This window comes from Dromaius novaehollandiae, chromosome 5 (genome assembly GCF_036370855.1).
Source record: "Dromaius novaehollandiae isolate bDroNov1 chromosome 5, bDroNov1.hap1, whole genome shotgun sequence".
Classification (NCBI taxonomy): domain Eukaryota; kingdom Metazoa; phylum Chordata; class Aves; order Casuariiformes; family Dromaiidae; genus Dromaius; species Dromaius novaehollandiae.
In genome coordinates this window covers 12,835,776-12,855,518 of record NC_088102.1, presented here as the reverse complement: position 1 = coordinate 12,855,518, position 19,743 = coordinate 12,835,776, and the positions used below count along the sequence as shown (strand labels likewise).

The 19,743-nt window shown below is 41.4% G+C and overlaps 1 protein-coding gene across 12 annotated transcripts in view; it reads left to right on the top strand.

The window, feature by feature from the left end:
- Nucleotides 1–2,508: 2,508 nt before the first annotated feature.
- Nucleotides 2,509–19,743, top strand: part of TRAF3 (TNF receptor associated factor 3) — a 73,202-nt gene continuing 55,967 nt past the window's right edge. For 7 of the 12 annotated variants that reach the window (XM_064512052.1, XM_064512046.1, XM_064512049.1 and 4 more), the window contains exons 1-4: nt 2,509–2,716; nt 2,955–3,101; nt 3,884–3,939; nt 18,746–18,892. The gene's annotated coding sequence lies outside the window, so the exon portion shown is untranslated. Of the gene's footprint in view, nt 2,717–2,954; nt 3,102–3,369; nt 3,647–3,883; nt 3,940–18,745; nt 18,893–19,743 lie in introns of those variants that run through there. The other 5 variants (XM_064512050.1, XM_064512048.1, XM_064512051.1 and 2 more) reach the window with 5 other exon arrangements.

The window sequence follows — 19,743 nt, the reverse complement described above, 5'->3', positions numbered from 1 at the left end:
CCCATAATCACATGCTATTTACTATTACATATTTTCTCTGTAGTCTTTAGATGCAGCTATCCCTATCCAAGTTAGTAACGGATTACCACCCTTATCCCTGTGGAGTCTTTTTTTATTATTATTCTGTCTCATAATTTTCAAAAGCAATGTAATCTTATTTTATTTCTTTGAGATATTTTACTAAAATACAGTTCCTACATGGTTTTTACCCTTATTTGTATTGTTCTATACAGGTACACCTCCGATGACTATATTCTGAACATTACTCCTAAGCAGTAATGTGCAGTACTGCACTGATAGACAATGTTTCTGGTCCAGCAAACTATGAGATTTATTGAAAACATTACTTGCTTATAATATGCAATTCCAAACTAGTTAAAGTTAGACATTGGTGACCTATCTCACTGTAATAATTGTATTAGAATGCATTAAAAAGTTTCAGTCATGATATAGAAAACGAAAAAAGAACAATTAAAGCACTTGATATTTCATTAGATCAACACTTTAAGTGTGGAAAAGCCTATGTTTGACATCTTTTAGATAATATTAAGAGTTTGTTTTAACACTCTTTGGGGGAAGAATATATTCATATAGTTGCTGGAGCTACAGACAATGGAATCCAGTTTTGGTGGGGTGTTTTTTTAGGGCAAAACAGGACGACACATATACCATAGCAGAAAGAGTGGCAAAGAAGGAAATTGCAGGTTTGTCTCCGATGCAAACTTATTCGCAGACTCGCTGCTGGAGAAATGCAGGTTCAGTACACAGTTTTATCAGCCATTCCAAAGCTAAGCAATCTTGAACAAATAATGGGAACATTTAAGACACTGGTCTTTGATTGTCTTTCTGATCACAGGTTCACCGTGCCCTTTCAAAAGGTGCAGTTGTTTTGACAGCAGCAAAAGGAGGGAGAGGGGAAGGGGGAGTGAGAGAGAGAGGGGAGTGGGAAAGGGAATGACAGAGGGGAGAGAGAGGGAGGGACAAGGAGCTAGAAAGGAAAGCAGAGAAATGCAATGAGGAAGAAAAACAGCACACAAGGAGGGAATTAAGAGTACTAACCAAGCTTCACATTTTAGGGGCTGCTGAGAACATAGCCAAAAGTGTGAATGCTTAGCTGTCCTGGGCAGGTTGGTGTGGGGGTTACACAGAGGTTACACAGACCTAGCAGGGTCAGGACAGATTTCAGGACTCTGGGAGATGCTGTAAGTGGTAACTATGACGTAAAGCTTGTCCGTTGAGGATCACGCATCCAACTGTTCCTCCCTAGTCATCCCTTGATAAACAATGTCCAAAAAGGATGGTGACCTCATCCCAGTGAAATTAGCCAAACACCACACATTTCTCCGTGTTCAGCTCTGAACAGTCCTTATAGCTCCGAAGCTTCCAGCTGCCTGTCACGTCACCCCCATAATTTCACCCGGAGCTTTGAAGCCCCCTTCGCACAGTTCTTCTAATTTAGCCCGGTCTGCACTGTGTATTTGCCTCTGGCTGCTGCTGATATCCATTAGCAATTTTTATGTGACAGAGCCTCTTCTCCCGCTTCCTCTCACATCAACCCGGTCGCACTGTAGCAAAACGACAAGCTATATAATGCTTCCCCGTGTAAAAGAGACATCTCTGACATGTGTCAAATATCTGCCCTAATCAGGACATAATACAATAGATCCGGAGCCTGAGACGGGCGTTTATTTAGCCTGATTGCCCACAGTGACTGGCTGCTAACTGGTGCTCGCATCCCTCCCTCCCCTCAGCGCTCGGTGCCATTCGCCTCCCCCCTGCTGCTGCTGCTGCTGCTGCGAGCGGCGAAGTCAGGACGGACATGTCTCGCCTCTCTCCGCGCCTTTCGGGGAGGCGATACCCGCCGTTTCGGGCTCCCGGCCGCCTCCCCGCGCTCGGCGGCGGTTCGGCGCTGCCCCTCTGCGCTGCGGAGCCCATCGCCCTCCTCGAGGCGAGCCACCGCGGCGCTTTCGCGATCTTCTCCGCACTCCCCGCCTCTTTGTTCCCCCGGTGGCATTTTTAAATAAAGGCTGCGGCGCTTGAGGCGACCCTGCCGGCGCGGGGCCGGCCCCTCGGGGAGAGAACGGCTCCCCGCCGCGCGGGCTTCTCCCCCCCCACCCAAGGACCCCGCGGCCGCCTCCCCCTCCCCCTTCCCTCAGGGCCCCAACGGTCGGCCCGCGCGCGCGCCGCGCACCAACGGCCGCCGCCCGCCCGCCTGCGCGCGCGCCGAGCCCCCGCGCCGCGCGCCGGCGCCACCGCCATCCCCCTGCCCGCAGCGGGGCGCCCGGCTGCTCGCAGCCCGCCCCGCTCCCGCTCCCCCGCCGGCGCCGCTCGCGAAGGGCCGGGCGGGCTCCGTCCGCCGCCGGGAGGGGGGTTCGGGGCAGGGGGGGCTCATCTGCCCCGGTGCGGCCCGCGGCGGCCGCGGGGAGGGTGAGGGGTAACGGCGGCATCAGGTGCAGGCGGGCAGGGCAGGGCAGGCCCGGCCCCCCGGCTGCCGCCTGCGCGCTGAGCGGCGCGGCCGGGCCCGCCCCTCGGTGTGCGAGGAGGAGCCGGGAGAGCAGCGGGCTTCGCCGGGGATTTCCAGCCTGAGCGGGCGGGAGAGGAAGTGCGGGGCGGGGGGAGACGGCGCAGAGCGGCAGGGACTTTCCGTCGGGCTGGCGGTCGCCTTCGCCGGGCTCCGGCTGCCGCCCGCCGCCCCGCTCCCCTCACACGCTCGCAGGTAGGGCGCCCGCGGGGCTCGGCGCGGCGGCGGGGACTTCACCGGCCGCGGCGGCGGCGGGCGGCGGCTGCTCCCCCTCGGGGCGCCGGCGCCCACCCGGGCTCCTCCGCCCGAGCGGCGGCGGGACGCGGCGGGGCGGGCGGCGGGAGCCGCGGGAGGGGGGACGGCGGCTGCTCCCGCGGGGCCGGCGGCGGGGGAAGGCGGCGGCGCGGCGCTGATACGAGGCATCTGCCGCCAGGCAGGGGCCGAGCGCGCTTCGCCCGCAGCCTGTTGCCGGGACCTCGGCGGCGGCGGGTGCCCGGGCACAGATCAGCCTCCGGCGGCGGCGGCGGCGGCTGCGTGGACTCTGCCTGCCCGGACGCCCTCGTACTCCAGGGTCTTGCAGGTGCCGCGTTTTCACTTATTTATTCGTGCCCCTCTGCTTCCTCCCCCCTCCTGCGTCCCTCCACCCCCCTCGGGGTGCGCGGCGGGGAAGCCCCCGCGGCAGGCCGGAGCGCGCCCGGCCCGGCCCGGCCTGGCGGCGCGGGGCCGTGCGGGAGCGGGCGGGCGGCGCGGCGCTTGCGGGCGTTTGATGTGTCGTTTGAATGCAGAAGGCTAGCTCCGCTCCTGGCTCCCTCCATATGCAGTGCTGGGGGCGGGCCGACGGCCTTTAAAGGGGCACCGCCGGCAGCCGCCGCGCTTGGCTGCCGAGCGCGGCGCCCGCCACTCCGCGCCTCCCTGGCTGCTCTGCGGCGGCTCCGGCTCCGGCACCGGCTCCGGCACCGGCTCCGGCACCGGCTCGGGCTCCGGCACCCTCGTAGCCGCCGCGGATGCGGCTGTGCCGGCGGGCGGCCGCTCGGGGAGGAGGCGGCAGCTCCGGTGCGATGTGGACGCCGCCTGGCTCCCCCCGCAGAAAATCCTCCACCGCTATTACGGAGCTGCCCCTGGCCGGTGCGGAAGGAGTTATATTTTTATAAAGTGTGCCTGCTGTGGCCTTCTGCTGTTAACCCATCCGTTTGGCGGGAGCAGAAAGAAAAGTGTTTTTTTCTTTTCTTTTTTTTTTTTCCCCTGCCATTCAGTTTTCTGTGCTGTTTGTTGCACGGTGTTTTAATATGTTAAACTAATTGTGTTGTAGGTTAGAAAAAATAACGAATGTTTAAAAGTTTATACTGAGTCATTCCTCTGCAGATGAACCTATGACTGACTCATAATCTGAGAACTGCAGTGGCTTGTGAAATAGGAAGGTAAGGCATTTACATCTTGAATTATTTGCATGCTCAAATGTCTGAGGTCTGAATTACTTGCAGAAAAAGAAGAGAAATTGTATTAATGCTAAGAGGCGTACTCTTATTTCAGCCAATCCGAGCTTGTGTGTGACATGAAGGACTATGTGCATCTTTATATGGATCTCTAACATGTAGTAGGACTTTTTTTTATCTTTTCCTGTTTCTGTAGCGGGAAAATTTGGGAACTTGCAATGATAGGTTTTGAAATTTGCAGTCTCTTTAGGTCAGTGACTCTTCTAGACTGTTGAGATCTAACCAAATCTCGTATGCTGTATTCTATGTGATTTTTATTTCTTCAGTAGGACCATATATTTTTCATTATGAGCTCATCCTATAGAATGCATATGGCATTATTATGTGCTAATGTGAACTTATATTCACAGACCAGAAAGAGGGGCTTTTTTTTTTTTTTAAGTGTATGATGTGAATGCATATTGGCAGTATTGAGCTTGAACAAAAGAAACAGTATAATTTGAAACAGTTAGTAAAAATCTATATTTAAAATAGCTACTGACATGCATAGAAGGTTGGGATTAATGGTTACATTGGTTGTTAGAGTTGTGACTAAAGACATTGAAGGGTAACATACACTGTATGTTGTAAGATGAGCCATCTGACTAAAAGTGTATATAGACAGCAATCCGTACACTGTTCCGTGTGTATGGAGTAATGTAGATGTAAGTGTTGTATTTACCGTGCTTAGGGAGAAGGTTTTTGGTTTAAAGCAAAATATACTTGAATGTTTGGACTGAAGCAGAGTTTTTATGGTTGAACTGGGAAACCCCTTGTAATACAGCTTGATAATGGAAACATTGATGTATCGAGAGTTTGGGCATTGCAAGCAGACACCACTGTAATGTTAAAAAAAAATTGCTTTGTTCCAATGTGAAAATGGTTAGGTGTTTTACTGAAATATGACTTGTTTGGAAGCTTCCAATAATAGCTGAATCTGGGATGTAGAAAAGCAAAGCATATTCAATAGCATGGCAAATTAATCTTAATCAGAAGAGGATGCTAAATGACTCAGTCTTTAGGCTTCCCTGAAGTCCCCCTGCAATTAAGTTGATACCAGTTTTGAGAAGCAGTCCCAGTGCGGATTCGCAGGGAATTTGGTCAATGTGTTACCATATTTACTGTTGGTATCTTGGAAAACTGTGTAAGATGGCAGTAGTTAGCATCAGCAACAAGAAATTCTTTATGAAATCTTACTAGTCCATGCTAATAGAATTTGTCTTCTAAATGATTTTGATATCTTGCTGTATTTTTCATCTTTATGTTATTTTTGACCATAATGAAAAGTTTAAGTGGGGGAAGAGGAACATGTTTTTCAATATCGAAGTCTGGTTCTTCTATTAGTAGGTACAACAATACTAAAAATAAAATCCAGAAATCTTTATTTTTAACTTGTTAAATTACTGGAATGTAAATACATTAGATAGTAAACAATCATCGTTCTGCAGATGAAAATTAAAGCAGTTTAAAAGTTGTATGACTTAAATCTATATACTGTATCCTAAATTGGCTTTGTATGAATAGATATTGCAAGAATAATACAGCATTTTGATCTCTAATATCTTAGGTGATGCAATTGCAGGATTTCACTTTTTTTTGGATATAATAGTGTTTCTTAATTGATGGTGCTGAATCTTATGATGTCTGAAGACTGCTTGTTACACACTGGTTTCAGATGTCTGTGTTCTTGTGCACGGTTCCTTTTAAGAATTGCCAAGACTTAAATTTTTTCTTAATGCCTGTGGGTGGGTACTTTCTGAATATGATGCTTGTATTTGAAACCTCCTGGCATTTTTGGCCTGCGGCTCAGGAACACGAAAAGTGGTGGGGGAGAGTGAAATTGGAGATTTCAAGATGTGGGATGGGGAAAAGAAGCCAAGGGAGGGAGACTTGTGTATGTTTCTGCAACAGAATAAAGGAGTGATTGTAGCACCAGAAAGAGTGTTGTAGCCATGCTAGCTTTTATCTAGAACTTTTTAACCTGCAGTGATGTGGTGACACAGAAAACAGGGCAGTGAAAGGCTGGCAAAGAGAATATAATTGGTGTCCACCTGCTGAAGCCTATACTCTCATAACTTGATAGAATAAGCTCAGTATATGTTTGTTTTAATATGTTGTAAATATATTTCTTTTTTCTATCCCTTTCATTTTTCTTAATGGTAGAAAGAGAAAGGACTAGAGAATTAGGAGGAGAGAAGCGACAACCTACAATGAAAGGTGGATATTTATCTACAGAGTAGGAGGAGGTGATCTCTTGGTCTGTACTAATGGGAAAGAAGAGAAAATAAAAGAAAAAGCTAGTAAATCAATAAGGATTTACAGTACAGTACAGTAGAAAGATCTAAGAACTTAGGGAGGAAATAAGACAAGAGGTCATTTGGTATTGGAAACTGTGATATAAATATATGTATTTTCTATTTACTCTAAGGGGATTTTTTTTTCCTTTCTTCCTTGAAATCTTTTCTACTGGAGCATCAATGCAAAATCTTTGCCACTGTGACTTCAATTGCTACTGACTGTTAGCTTTGTAACTAGGCTAACAGGGCAAGTGTCTCTAAAATTGTATACAACAACAGTAGGTTGCTAATCCTCTCCATCCCTCAAAAATGTTAAGCCTTTGATTTCCATGCCGTTATTCTTTCCCGCTGCTCTACTCTGTATGTGCAGAGTTAGTGTGATTTTGGTAGGATTCCATGTTCTGAAGTTCATCTAGTAAATGGCAGCACAGAAAAGGAAGTCTCAGCATGTTTGTAGATAGAGAAGGTCTGTATCAGAGATGCATGACAACCTCCTTCTGTGGCTCCTTGCTTGTACTGTTAACCAGGGTATCTTGTACTTTGATATCAAACTTGCTAGAGCTGGAACTGCAATGAGCATAGCAGAAATGTTATTTTTGATACTGATGTAAAGTGGTCATTTATGGAATAGATTTCTCTGATGTATTGAGGAAACATTCTGTAGATTATTTACAGTGATTAAAAATTACTAATAAAATTCTGTAGTGTAGTGTAAATGGTCTGAAGGGAATGTATCATTTCACACAGCATATGCGTAGTAAATGTTTCAGGAAAAAATGTTAGTGAAAAAAGTCATAAAACTTATATTTTCAATGCTATAATGTTGACTATTTGGAAGCTCATAATTATAGAAGTTTAGCAATTGGAGTGATACTGAACTTTTGCCTGTCTTCATGGTTTCTGCATTAATACGAAAAATATCTTGTAGTACATAATGTAAGATAGGCACACTCAAGACAAGCTTGAGGTGCCATGATTTTCTACAGTTTTCTTAGGTGTGTAGCAAAACAAGTTGATTTGATTTGGTCTGTCTTGAAAAGCTTGTTGCAGATGCAACTATAAGGTAAGAAATGCTTTCGTGGCTGTCACTTCACTTCCACAATGCTTTGACATCTATGAAGAAAGAAAAGATGGTCCATTGAAGATACCGGTGTAAAATCTAGGAGACATGGGTGCTGTTCATTGTTCTTGTAGATATACGTAAGTCATTCCCTTAGGGCCAAACCAACAAGGGGCTTTGATGTTGCAATGCTGAGTAATGTGACATCAAGCTTGAGTCCTGGGGCAGAAGGGGGATTCCAATCCAAGTTTTCTACTTCCCTGGGGAGTAGTCTCATCATCAGGCCACAAGGCAGTTAGGGGTAATGTCACTTCCTTCTCTTGAAACTCTTCTGCTATGCCAGGAAGAATCAAAAACTCAGTGTGTCTGAGAAACGGAGCAAGAGGAAGCATGATGTCTCAGTCAAGTGGTTAGGACAATTAACAGGATGAAGAAAGACAGATTCTGGTGACTTTTCTTCCAGTGATGTTTTGTTTGTTTATTTTTTTTGCTGCATTGGAACTTGATATTGAGATTGCTGGGGTGAGCAGCCTTGTCAAGACAGAGATATTTCCTTAAGTGTAGAAGATGTCTTGAAGGTGCTTGGAAAATGATACCAACATTTAGGTACTCTGGGGTTAGGTGGTAGCTGATTGGGGATTCTGAGAATAGCTGTCATGCAGTTGCTGCTTTTTATGAGTCTGGCCTTTGGCTCATGCTTATGGCTTTTCCTGGTCTGTAAAATGGGAATAATGGTACTTTCCTGCTTCCTTGACAATCTAAGGACATCAAAAATGATGAGGTGCTGAGATACAGCAGGGCAGTACAAGGATCATTCATCAATAAATGAAATGAATTGCCAGTGTTGTATGGAGGCATCCTGTTCTGTCTTCTCTACAATGCTGTACCATTCTGCACGGTCAGCATCATGGGGCAGGAAACAGTGTTTGCCTCACAGCTCTTCCATTGTCACATACAGCAAAATTGCAGTGCCATATGATGTGGAGCATACATGACAGAATTTGTCAAAATGATAGTTGTTCTGTTGCTTGTACTTGTTCCCAACTTCCCGCTTTGGATGTTCTAGAACAGTAACAAATCTTTCTCATTGTACAGAAACCAGCTTACCCACACAATAAATGTGCCTAAAATAACTTATTAACAGCAAAGCCCTGGCTCATAAGCCCCATTTTGGTGATGTGAATGGAATTTGTTTTGTAAGCTCATACATATGCTTGAGAGGGAGAGATAATTAGGACAATTATTAGGGTTTTTTTTAATGGAATTGTATCTTGTATCAGTTTAACTGTCCCCTCTTACTATCTTTCTACAGAGAGAAAACTTCCAAGAGTAGGTTTCCTTGAATGCCGTGGCTTCTGACTATTTAATGATTCACCAGTTTAAGTCTTAATTTTGCATAGGAAGCATAGCCTTAAAATTTTCATTCAACTTCTGCTAGTTTTAATCTCCCTGGAGCCATCCTAAATGACTTCTCTTTCTGCATTATATGCTCTTCAGATACTAATGGAATGCTTGTCTCTGCTGTATTTCTCTTTCATCTTAAATTGTTGTTTGGCCAAACACTATAAATGTTCTTAATTTCTCAAGCTGGTTCCTCTGGCTCTCAGAAGTGTCTGGTTCTGAACTGCTTTCAGTCAGTCAATATCTCATGTAATTTTAAGTTACTGAGGGCTAACTTCTATTCTGAGGTGAGCTCATCCTTGCAGTTGAGCAAAGTGACTGTATATCACTTTTCTCCAGAAATGCTTATGTTTTCCAAGCTTATACTTATTTTCAGACTTCTGGCTAGTAAATTTAATTTGTAAGTCCACTTTTCTTTGACCTCTCTGCAGCTGCCTTTTTCTTTGAATTTCTTCTCCCGCTCCTTCCCGGATGAATTAACACACTGTTACTTCTCTTCCAGATTACTGAAGATGGGTCTGCGATATACCTTGCTTTGTCTAAAGGATGTACATCTTTAAATCTGCAGTCGCTTGCTCTCACATTCCATTCTTTTCTCTGACCTTATTTCTTTTCAGCACAGCATCCTTGAGAGAGGAGCATTGTGCTTTTGCCTAAGAATGTTTTTACTGTTGTGACTGAACCTGATTAGGATACCAGTTCCAGGTTCAATAGGTGCCAAAGGTAAAGTGCTTGTGGTTGTAAAACTACATACTCTCAAAATACTACCACTTGGTTGTTAGCTTGAGTAGAAGGAAATTGGATACCTAAGTAAATGGAGACTCTTGATTTGCATATGCATCCCGGACAGTCTTGGATGTGCTTGATACAATAGTATTCTTGTTATCTTCTTAAACTGCCTTTTGAGAAGAAGAAAAAAACCCAAAACCTTAGAAACAATTTGAGCTAACTTTTTTTTGACATTAATAGTATCTATTATAATTTGAAGTCAGCAGTATCTTCTCTGTCTTTCTGTTGTCTTTCAGGAGTTGAATTGTACTTCTAGCTACAGAAGCTGAGCATGCTATATTTCAGATTAGTAAATATGCCATTGATAAAAACACCTGGCTGCTCACCAGTGGCGTGAAGGTGTAATGGAAATGCCAATAGATCCTATATTGTAGTTCTGCTAGTGAAAATTGATGTTGTGTTGCCCCTACTGTTTGGCAGTTTTTATAATCTGTGTTATAGCAAGGCATTTTGACACTTTTTTTTGGAGCATGTGCAGAAGAACGCTCTAGACAATCTCTAGGAAAATAAAGCAAGTTTATCGTTATTTGTATGTTGTAATTTATCAGCTATTTTTCAATACCTAGGCCCATAAATTCCCCTTATCTGGCTATTTGGTTCTTACAAATTCCTGAACACTTCACTCTTATTTCCAGAAGGATTATTTAGATACTTAACTTTTTAGTATTTTACGCAATAACTTTTTGAGGGAGTTTGGAAGGATTTACTCTCTTGGTTGCTTGCATGTATGTTTTTAGAAAGACTTGGGACAGGCAAACTGATATCAGCCCTCTTTTCCCCTGCCCTAAATTCTGCATATTTTGGTGAGGAGATTCTCCCAAAATAAATGAGGAAGAGGGTTGGAATTTTCTTGTTTGTATATATAAAACTGCTAGCACATATATCCAGAGTATAACTCTGCAACTTTGCTAAATTATTTGCTAAGAGGTTTTTTTGTTTTTTTTTGTTTGTTTGGTTTTTTTTAAATATGAACTGTCAATCTCTGAGACGAGGCAGGGCATACAGACTTTGAAAGTCTTTTGAGTTAAACATAAAAAGACAGTTATTCCAGAACAAGAGTGTCCATATGCTGAGCTAATTGGGAATATTCAGAGTAGCTGGAATACTTACATGCAATGTTGTGATTTAACAAATAGTACAGAGAACAAGGAGGAGAAAATGCAGTGAGGAAAAAAGTTCTTGTTATAGATCTGTTTCATACATATCTGCTATGTTCTTGTGTCATGTTTGGTTTGGTGAGAAAATGCAGTAAATGAGGTAAATACTGGAAGCTGCCAGCAGCCATTGTACTATGCGTTTTATTGATGCTTATTGATCATTTGCTGCCCATCTCCCGTAGTATGTTGTGTAGCAGAAGAGCAACCTTCAAGATGTTTCAAATGTTTAATTTCATTTTAAGAATTTATAACTAATGACTTCTGTTGGTGTGATTAAGACCTAGACTTGTCCATGTTCCTTGCAGTTCAGAGACACTGGCATCTCTGCTTTTCGAGGGAAAGCTCAAACATGCATAAGGCAGCTGCATTTTTAAACTGGCATTTCCTACTTTACTTTAAAAAATTTTTTTTTTAAGTATTTCTAACTAAAATCTTATCTCTTGGTTAAGCAAACTTCCTGTTGTACTTAATTTGTATGTGAATGTAATGTCTGTGAAAAAGGGTTGTTTGTTTTCTATAGAGAAAAAAATTACCTTATCTTGTAGATGGTCTGCTTTTATAGAATATTGAATAGACCATGTTTTAAAGTCTCAGTTCTTAACATCTCCAAAATAAAAGGTTTATCAGGTTAATGAAAGGAAAAATTGGTGAGCTCTCCGTTAGATGGTGCTGCTGGGATTGAAATAAATAAATATGTAATGGAAGCAGGCTTCTGCCCAGAAGTGTTTTTCCTGCTGTATTTTTTTTTTCTAAAAGACTTTGCTTTATTAAAATACATTCCAAAGGCAAGGATGCTTGCAAAGATTGTTGTATTTCAGTTTGAAAAGCCTAAAAGGGCTGTCTTGATGGGAGGAGGTGTGGAAGAACTAAATGTTTTGCTTATTGCATGAGTGATTTAAGTTTTAGCAGCTGCCTTTTTTACTGTAGCTCTCATCTGTCCAAGTGATGAGTCTGTGTTACCTTTATACACTGCTATCTTGTCAATGGGGGCACTGCAGTATTAAAGGAATTTAGTGGCAAGAAATGCTTGGTTTTAAAATCCCAAAATGGGTTAGATTGCCTGTTGCTGTAATAATGCCCCCATGACTCTAGCATTTGAGTTCCTGTCTTTTTGTGGATCCCTGTCCCTCAGCATTTCTTTTTAAAGAGTGCAGGTTTATATTTTAACTTAAACACGTGATAATAGTACTCTAAACTATTCCATAGCATGAGCCATGAGTGGCTAGTGATTTAAAAAAACAAGGGAACAAAGCTGATGATTAAACATAGGCACCTAGCACCATTTTAAGTACCGTAGGTAATCCCACATGGTCTTCAGTTGCTGCTCCAAAAGTGTGTGTGATCTCCCATATATGCCAGTCCTGCATGCATGCATGCCTTCAGTATATTAGGGCATCTAAAATGGCACTAAACACCCATGATTTGGTACCTGAATCATTCTGTAAAAGGTCAATAGAGTTAAAATACATAATTAATTAAAATGCATGTTAGCAAGTGTATTTGCTAAATGCTTCTTGCTATTAGGACTCCTTTAAAGATGGCAAGGCAGAGTTGCTGAGACCCTTGAAATCTCCCACACTGCAGGGCTGTAAGTAGAAGAGGAAAGAACTCCATTTAAAAAATGGCGTTGGTCAAGAAAGATAGAAGTTAGTCAGGTTGGGTTCATGAAGCCACAGCCCTTTTCTCGGGACAGGTAGAAATATTTTTAGCATGATTTAAAAAAATCAATATGATTATGATCAGCTAGCAAAAAAGTAATATTATATAGCACTGACTGAGAAATGAAGGGGACAAAATCTTCTTTGAGAAACATTTTTTTTTCCTTCTTTTGGAAAGACTTTTATCCAAAAGCATTCTTGAAAGATGGTTAGAGGAAATGGCTTAGCAAAAGTCCGCTTCTTGGGACTGGAAAGTTTAAATAATTTTGGATACAGCAGCAGGAAGCCTAGCTTAACAGACTTGGCCTGTGTTTAATAGCCTGTTAAAGCTGTAACAACCAGTAGATTTTAACTTTATGTGATCAGCTGTTAGGTACTACTGCCCAGTGTCTAACTTTCTGTTCTGAGAAAGGTGTTTGAGAAGTTTGCAAAAATCTTTGTTCACTTCTTGACCTCAGTCAGGATTAAAATGTTTGACTGAAAGATGCTGTTCCCCAAAATCTAGCAGATAGAAGTAATGAGATAGAGGGATGGTTTTCTTTGTGATGGTCTCAGTCATCTATTTCAGAAAAGCTCAAATAGGGAAGATTATCAGTTACGTGATAACTGGAGAAATGGACAAGCTGTTGTATGAGAGCAGAATGAGAAGTTGATCATGGGTATTCCATAACCTTGCTAATAATAACTCTTGAGGAGGCAATTTGTAGACAGTGGTTATGATGTCATCCAACTACATGACTTCACATCAAACATGAATTTGCTGTTCCTCAGTTAGATGATTTGGCTTTCTAAGTGAAACCAAAGACAAAAGTGGAAGTGATTCTAGCAGGAAAGAGCAGCAAGAAACTCATGCTTGGTCACCTTGAATAGAAAGCCTTGATTCTAACACTGCTGTAGGATGGCGTATAGACAGAAAGGTGATGATATTCTTGTTTCTGGACTGTATTAGTAGATACTTAAATATTAAAACCTAGCCTTGCTTTTTCCCTCCTACCCCTACTTTCAACTGGTTAGGAGACTACCTTTGTGTTTACAGGTTAAGACTTGGCAATTGAGACGGGGTACTTCTAAACTGCAGGATTTGTCGTTGTATTGCACTGTATTTAGATTCCAGATGGAGTAATATCTACTGTTTCCATGGTCAAAATGGCATTAAAGGAAAAACCCAGTTAGGACAGCCAGGGAAGATGTGAAAAGGTATCATGGTAAATTAAGAGTGCATATGTTTATTTTTAGAAGCAGTGTTGTGACAGACCCACCAAAAATGGGTGGTGGAACTGATTTCTGCTTAAAAAAAAAAAAAGAAGAAGAAAAAAGAAAACAGCTGAGCAAACAACCAAACATGAGATTTGAAGTAAAATGAAGGATTTTGTTTGCACAGATCTCTTTGGAGGAACAAGTAAAGGACATGTGATCCTGTGTAAGAATTTATTGGTTTGGGGGAAAGCTCTTGATTAAAAAATGTGGACACTCATCTTGATTTAATTCTGACTGATAGGAAGGAACTAGCTGAGAAGATGGAAGAAGAAGGTAGGTTGTGAAGGATTATCTCAAACTGATAAAGTTCATTACTTTTAGGAAGTAAGGGAGCGAGAACAGCAAAATAAAGACCAAGAGCAGAATAAAGACAGTAACTTAAATTCAAAAAATTGGTAGATAAGATGTCATAGGAAGCATGTTAGGTACATAAGAGGAATTCAGTAAACTTATCTGTTTCTTAGGGCACAAGTATGAATTATTAGTTTGTACTTTTTTTGCACTGACACATGGCAATGGACCGCTTTGGCTAAATTGGTACATTACTAATGATCTGCAACTTGAGAAGAAATTGTATTAAATTAGGTGCCAGTGTTAAAGATGAATAAGAATGAATGACACAGTTGTGTGGGGAAAAAAATGGAGCATCTGAGGTATGAAAATAACTAACAAGGGAGATAAAGGATAACAAGAAAATGCTTTTCGTATGGACTTGAGCAGTAAGAGGAAATTGTTCCACTAGTCAGCATGGATGGAAAAGTAACAAAAAATGATGCCAAGAGAAATTAAGTCATTAGTGCTTCAAATTTTCAACAGTGACTTAAATGATAGAGAGAATAAAATTAGATGGATTCCAGAGTGGGAAGGCCTGTAAGTCTTTTGGGGAACAGGATTACAGTTCAAAATAAATGGGCTGTGACTGGAGTAGCATGATTGGTTTTGGGTAGCTCACTGCTCCCTTGAGTTTTCAGCTGGCCTACGTGTTTCTTGCAACAAGGGTACAGTCTTAGTTTCTCTTGTTCTTCTGATTTCAAATCTTGAATCCAATTCAAGATGTCATTGAGCTTCAAAGTAGCTGGCCTACAGTCTGACTTGTTATCTTAAATGGAGTGCCTGTCTCTGCAGTTGAGACTAAATGCAGAAAATTACTGAGGTTGTGTCAGTCTATGCTGTTGCTAACCTTGACATGGAATTGCACGTTTCCAACACTCTTAGACCCGGAGTTGCAGTGCGCTGGAACTCTTTGTCCCATTGATGGTATTTAAACCAGCAGTGAACGTGAGCTTTATGTTACGATGTGATGTGAACTGTAGGAGCCAGGGAGACGCTTTTTTTGGTACCACAGGCTTAGTTACTTCCAAGGAAGAGGTGGGATGGCCAACTAGAGATACAGCAACATCTTAACTGCTGTAGTTAGTCACTTGGGCTCGTGCATCAGAGTTTATTGCCAAGTATTATATACAATAAATAGAATAGCAACCAAAGCATTAAGAAAAGGTTTGAAGAGTACACATGTTTCTATAGGGGCTTGTTCCCCAATACAGCTTCCTGAGCCCTTATGATATGTCCGTTAAGTTGCTGTTGTCTCTTTCTTCTTCTGAATTCTACTCTTTTTTCTATAAATAGGAATGTTTTTGAGAAACCTCTAGTGTTTGCATACAAGTGACTTATTATGAGACCCTGCTTCCTTACCACCTCCCATTAAACCACCCTACATATTGAAATGTTCACTGCAGAACAAAGAAGTCAGCATATGACGGCTATAGATTAGTACAGAGGAGCTCAACTTTCATTGTTCAGAGCTAAACTAGGATATTCAGGAGTCTTCAGTAACTAGAATGAGACTAACTGGTGACTGGGTCATTCTTCCTGCAGATACTTGGAATGGTCTGCCCTCTTTGTGATGGTATCAGAGCTTTGTCATGATGGTGGCAGAATTAATTGGAGAAGACAACCCAAATTAATTAACTTTGGAAAAACTGGCAGGATGAGAATTGATATCAGGCTGGTGACTTTTCAGGACAGTGTCAACTGATAAAACAGACCTACTACCATTACTGAATGTAACAGACATGCATAGGAGAAATAGATCCTGAAATGCTGCATGTTTTAAATCAATATCTTTTCCTGGAGTTGGAGGATCTCTCACTGCCTTCAGATAGACATGTCGTAGTCAGGTTCTTTTTTATGTTAACCAGAGAATTCACCCAAATGTAACTGTTTTTTGTCATATAAACACAGTAGTAATCTCCTGTCATACTTAGAATTGTGAATAACTGGACTGTAGATACAAAGTCTGTGAAGTCATAATATGTCAGTAGAGAACTCTTTAAGTGTTCTTAAGCAGTGATACAGGAGGCTTTTTCCTTATCTTCTTATTCTGTTCACAAACGAAGTGCTGCAGGACAGAAATCTCCATTGCAGAAAAAAAAGGAGTCTTTCAGTGAAGTGTTTTGTTGTTAGGTCCACCTTCATCCCCTCCTTTCTTCCTTTCACCAGAGGGTTAGATCAGGGGCTGGAATGCATCTGCTTGCTGCTGCTGCAAAGATTTATTTTTCCTCAAAGATTTCTTTTTCTCCTTCCTTTATGTCCAGTCTAGTTTGCTAGTATTGCTTCTCTTTCTCCTTTTCCTTTCTGTTTTTGGTGGTGTGCAGTTTGTGTTTTGGATTGCTGCACTGAGGTCATTCCCTGAACCATGTGTAAATACGTTGTTAGGCAAGAACTACTGAAATCTCTGTAATGCTGGATTCCTGTCTGAATTGAGGAGAGTTGTTTTCATGGCCTGGCCCTAGTTTACAACAGTAGCTTGTAGGGTTCTGATTTTTGTAGGGCCATCTTGCAAAATAGCTGATTAAGCTTGTTCTAGCATGGTGTCCAGATGTATAACACAGTAGGAAGAACTACGCTTATACTTGTGATTTGAAGTGCAGCAACTGCCTTAGGTGGAAAACCGAAGGCAGACCACAAAACCGATATTGTTCTGGCTGTGGTTTTTTGATAAGGCTTACAGGGAGTGCAGTCTGCCAGTTCATAGGGGTGAGGACTGGTATTTGGTATGTGGATAAAGATGAAGCCAATGGAAGTACAACACTGAAAATGGAAGGGAAAGCTGGCAAATTGGGTGCAGGTGAGGAGAAGTGTTAAGTATCTATCCTAGGGAACTTAAGCTGTGCTACTGCCTGCTTTCTGTCTGAACTGCTGGACACCTTTGGGTCCTCAGGACCATTCCAAGAGATTGCTTTGGTCAATACAACACAGGGATGTGGCATTTTACTTGGGCAGTGCAGTTGTATCACTGGTTGTCTGGGGTAGAATTTGGGCCTTCAAATGAATGAATGAGCTTGTCACCAGGTAACAGATGAAAGTGTGCTTCTTTGTTTTCTGGTTTGCTTATTTCAATATATGTAGAGATTTTTGGACACTTACAGGTCCGTTTTATCCTGCAGTGGCGAAAGCCCTCTTACTAGGTTTCAGATTCAAAAAGGAACATATAGTTATTGAAGTCAGATGGCCTTTTCCAGTCATTCTTCTGTTATCATCAACTAAGATAAGGCTTGTGTAGTCACAGATGTGGCTTTCATTGGCAAATACATAAGTAAATAACCTGTGAGAAGAAAGTAGAGATGAGATGTCTTAATATACAGTAGGGTGGAAACAATGGTGGTGTAGGACAGAACTCTTTGATAAAGGATTTGTGTAGCAGAAGTGAGATAAAAATAAGGACAACATGAAGAGTTGTTTGTGTTGCTTGATGAAGCCCTAACACTAGGGGTTAGGATAAGAAGATGAATTTAACTCTCTCAATTTTATTTTTTTTTCTGAATGCTTTTTGGCCTGTTAGGAAAAATGTGTTAAACTGTCATGAGAATAGGATTGGACTTCAGTACTAAAACAATTGTGGTCTTCACTCTTTTGAGACTTTTCATAGTTGCATTTTTGTTTATGATCTATGTGGTAATTGGAAGTCTGTTTTAGAACCCCAGCATTCTAGTGCTTTTACATTTATGATCCACAACACTAAAAATATTTATTCAATTTCCAACTTTCAAAAAACTGTTTAATTAAAAACTGAATTTACCAGTTTTATAATACTGAATAGTAAAAGCAGAAACTAAAATATATGCTATAATCTAAGCAATCTGTATTTTTAAATTGATTGTATATGTAGCAAAATAAGAGGAATAATATGTGAGCTATGAAAAGTTTTGAATTAACTCTGTGTTTTTATTTTTGATTTGCCTAATTTTAAATTTAATTCTAAAGCTGTTATAAGCCCCGTGAAAACTGAGGAAAGATTCCTTCATTCAGGTCACTTTAAATTACCTGGTTTTTATTCTATAGTATGTGATGCATTGTGTTTTCGTTGCTATAAGAAGGAAAGAACACCTTTCAATTTGTTGCTGTCTGTCTGTAGGGATTCTTGGCTCTCATTTGCCATTTCTTTCACAGTAAAGTGAAAATGGAAGACTTAAGATAATATCGTGCTTTCTTGTAAATCCATTCTAAGTGTTTCACAAGTACTAATTTTTTACAAGAATGGAAATGGTAGCTTAAACTACTTTAGTTTTCAGTATCACAGTTCAGAAATGGCCACAATGCACAAGCCAAATATTTTCAGACTGGTAGGATTAAAACTACCTCCATTTTCAGTGTTCATATTTTCTTCCTTTTTTATCAGAGTGTGAATCTTTCCTATGCTGAATAAGTTCAAGTACAGTAGCTAGTAAAATTAAACCCATGTTGTGAAATGGAGCATGCATCTCAAATAGTTTCTTTTCTTGGTTTTAGTTCAGGTTAAGAGAAGTATCTTTACATCTGCAGTTTCTGGAAATTTAAGAACGCTGTGAACCTCTGGCCAATAAAAAATTTCCCATTATGTAAAACCTATTGCAGATTAGCTTGACTCACTAAATGGTGACAGAGGTGGCTTCTTTCATAAAGTAAATATATTTTTACAGTGAATGTTCTAGTGAACTAATAAATTTCAGTGTAGCTTATTGTTTCGCTATAGTTTGGTATGGCTTCATGCAATCTTAACGAGCTATTTCTCTTTTCTGCCTTTAGGCTTGTGAGAATTGTTTCTGTGTATTAATAGGAGACACTTGAAACCGACTTTACTTGTTTGTTTCCCAGCAGGAAGGCCTGAGTGCTTAGGCTTTAACAGAATCAAGACCAGCTTTCAACAGTGGGAGGCAATATATTAATCCATTGGAAGCACAGACTGCAGTCTTGTGTATCACTGTGGTTTGTGTTGTGACTTTTTTTTTTTCTTGTAAACAGGTAGGTAGCAACAATTATTCTGATGTATACGTTGTTTTCTTACTACATATGTGTAGAAACCTCATGGCAGAAGGCTGTATTTTTTTTGTAGCGATAGCATTTGAATCATTGCATGAAACTATAAAAATAGATTGTCCTCCTTTGTGTTTTCAAATCTTTATTAATTGGTGTTAACTGTACAAATCATCTAAAGTGCTCAGACTAACTTTAGTTATGAATGAGAGTATAATCTCAACTCAGGCAAGTTTCATTCTTGTTTCTGTAAGTAAGCCCTCTTACAGCCTTGCTTTAGTTTTGTGTTTTCTACACAGTCAGAGTGGACTATTTAGCAAGTTTTTCCATGCTCTCTGTCTGATGGAGTTAAGTTACCAAGTATTTCTTCCTGATAGTATATGAAGATTTGTTTGTTTATGAATTTTTGGTGCCTTTTATCAGTTCTGTTGTATTTGCAAGCAAGGTAAGCAAGTTATTATCTCTGTTCCATTAAACATCTGAAGTAAAGAAAGATTTTGCAAATAGTTAAATAATATGTTTAGAGCTCATAGGTGGTAGCCAACTTTGCCAGTCAGCAATGTGTAATTTGGGAAACTACGCTGTACCTTAGTTTCAAGAGGAGATAACGTCCTGAATCTTTGAGGATGGTATATTAAGTGTGTTTGAGGCTCTGCTTTTTTTTCCCTTGTCCTACCCTGCTTTTTCTGGAGTTTGGAAAGAAATGGTGATTCTCTAAAAACTTAGTCGTCCTGTTTGCCTTCAGTTTGAACTGTAAAACAGGACTGGACAAAAAAGTGAAACAGAGGCTCCTTTCAACTTCTGGACAAGAACATAGGAAATGCCTGGATCTTAGGTGA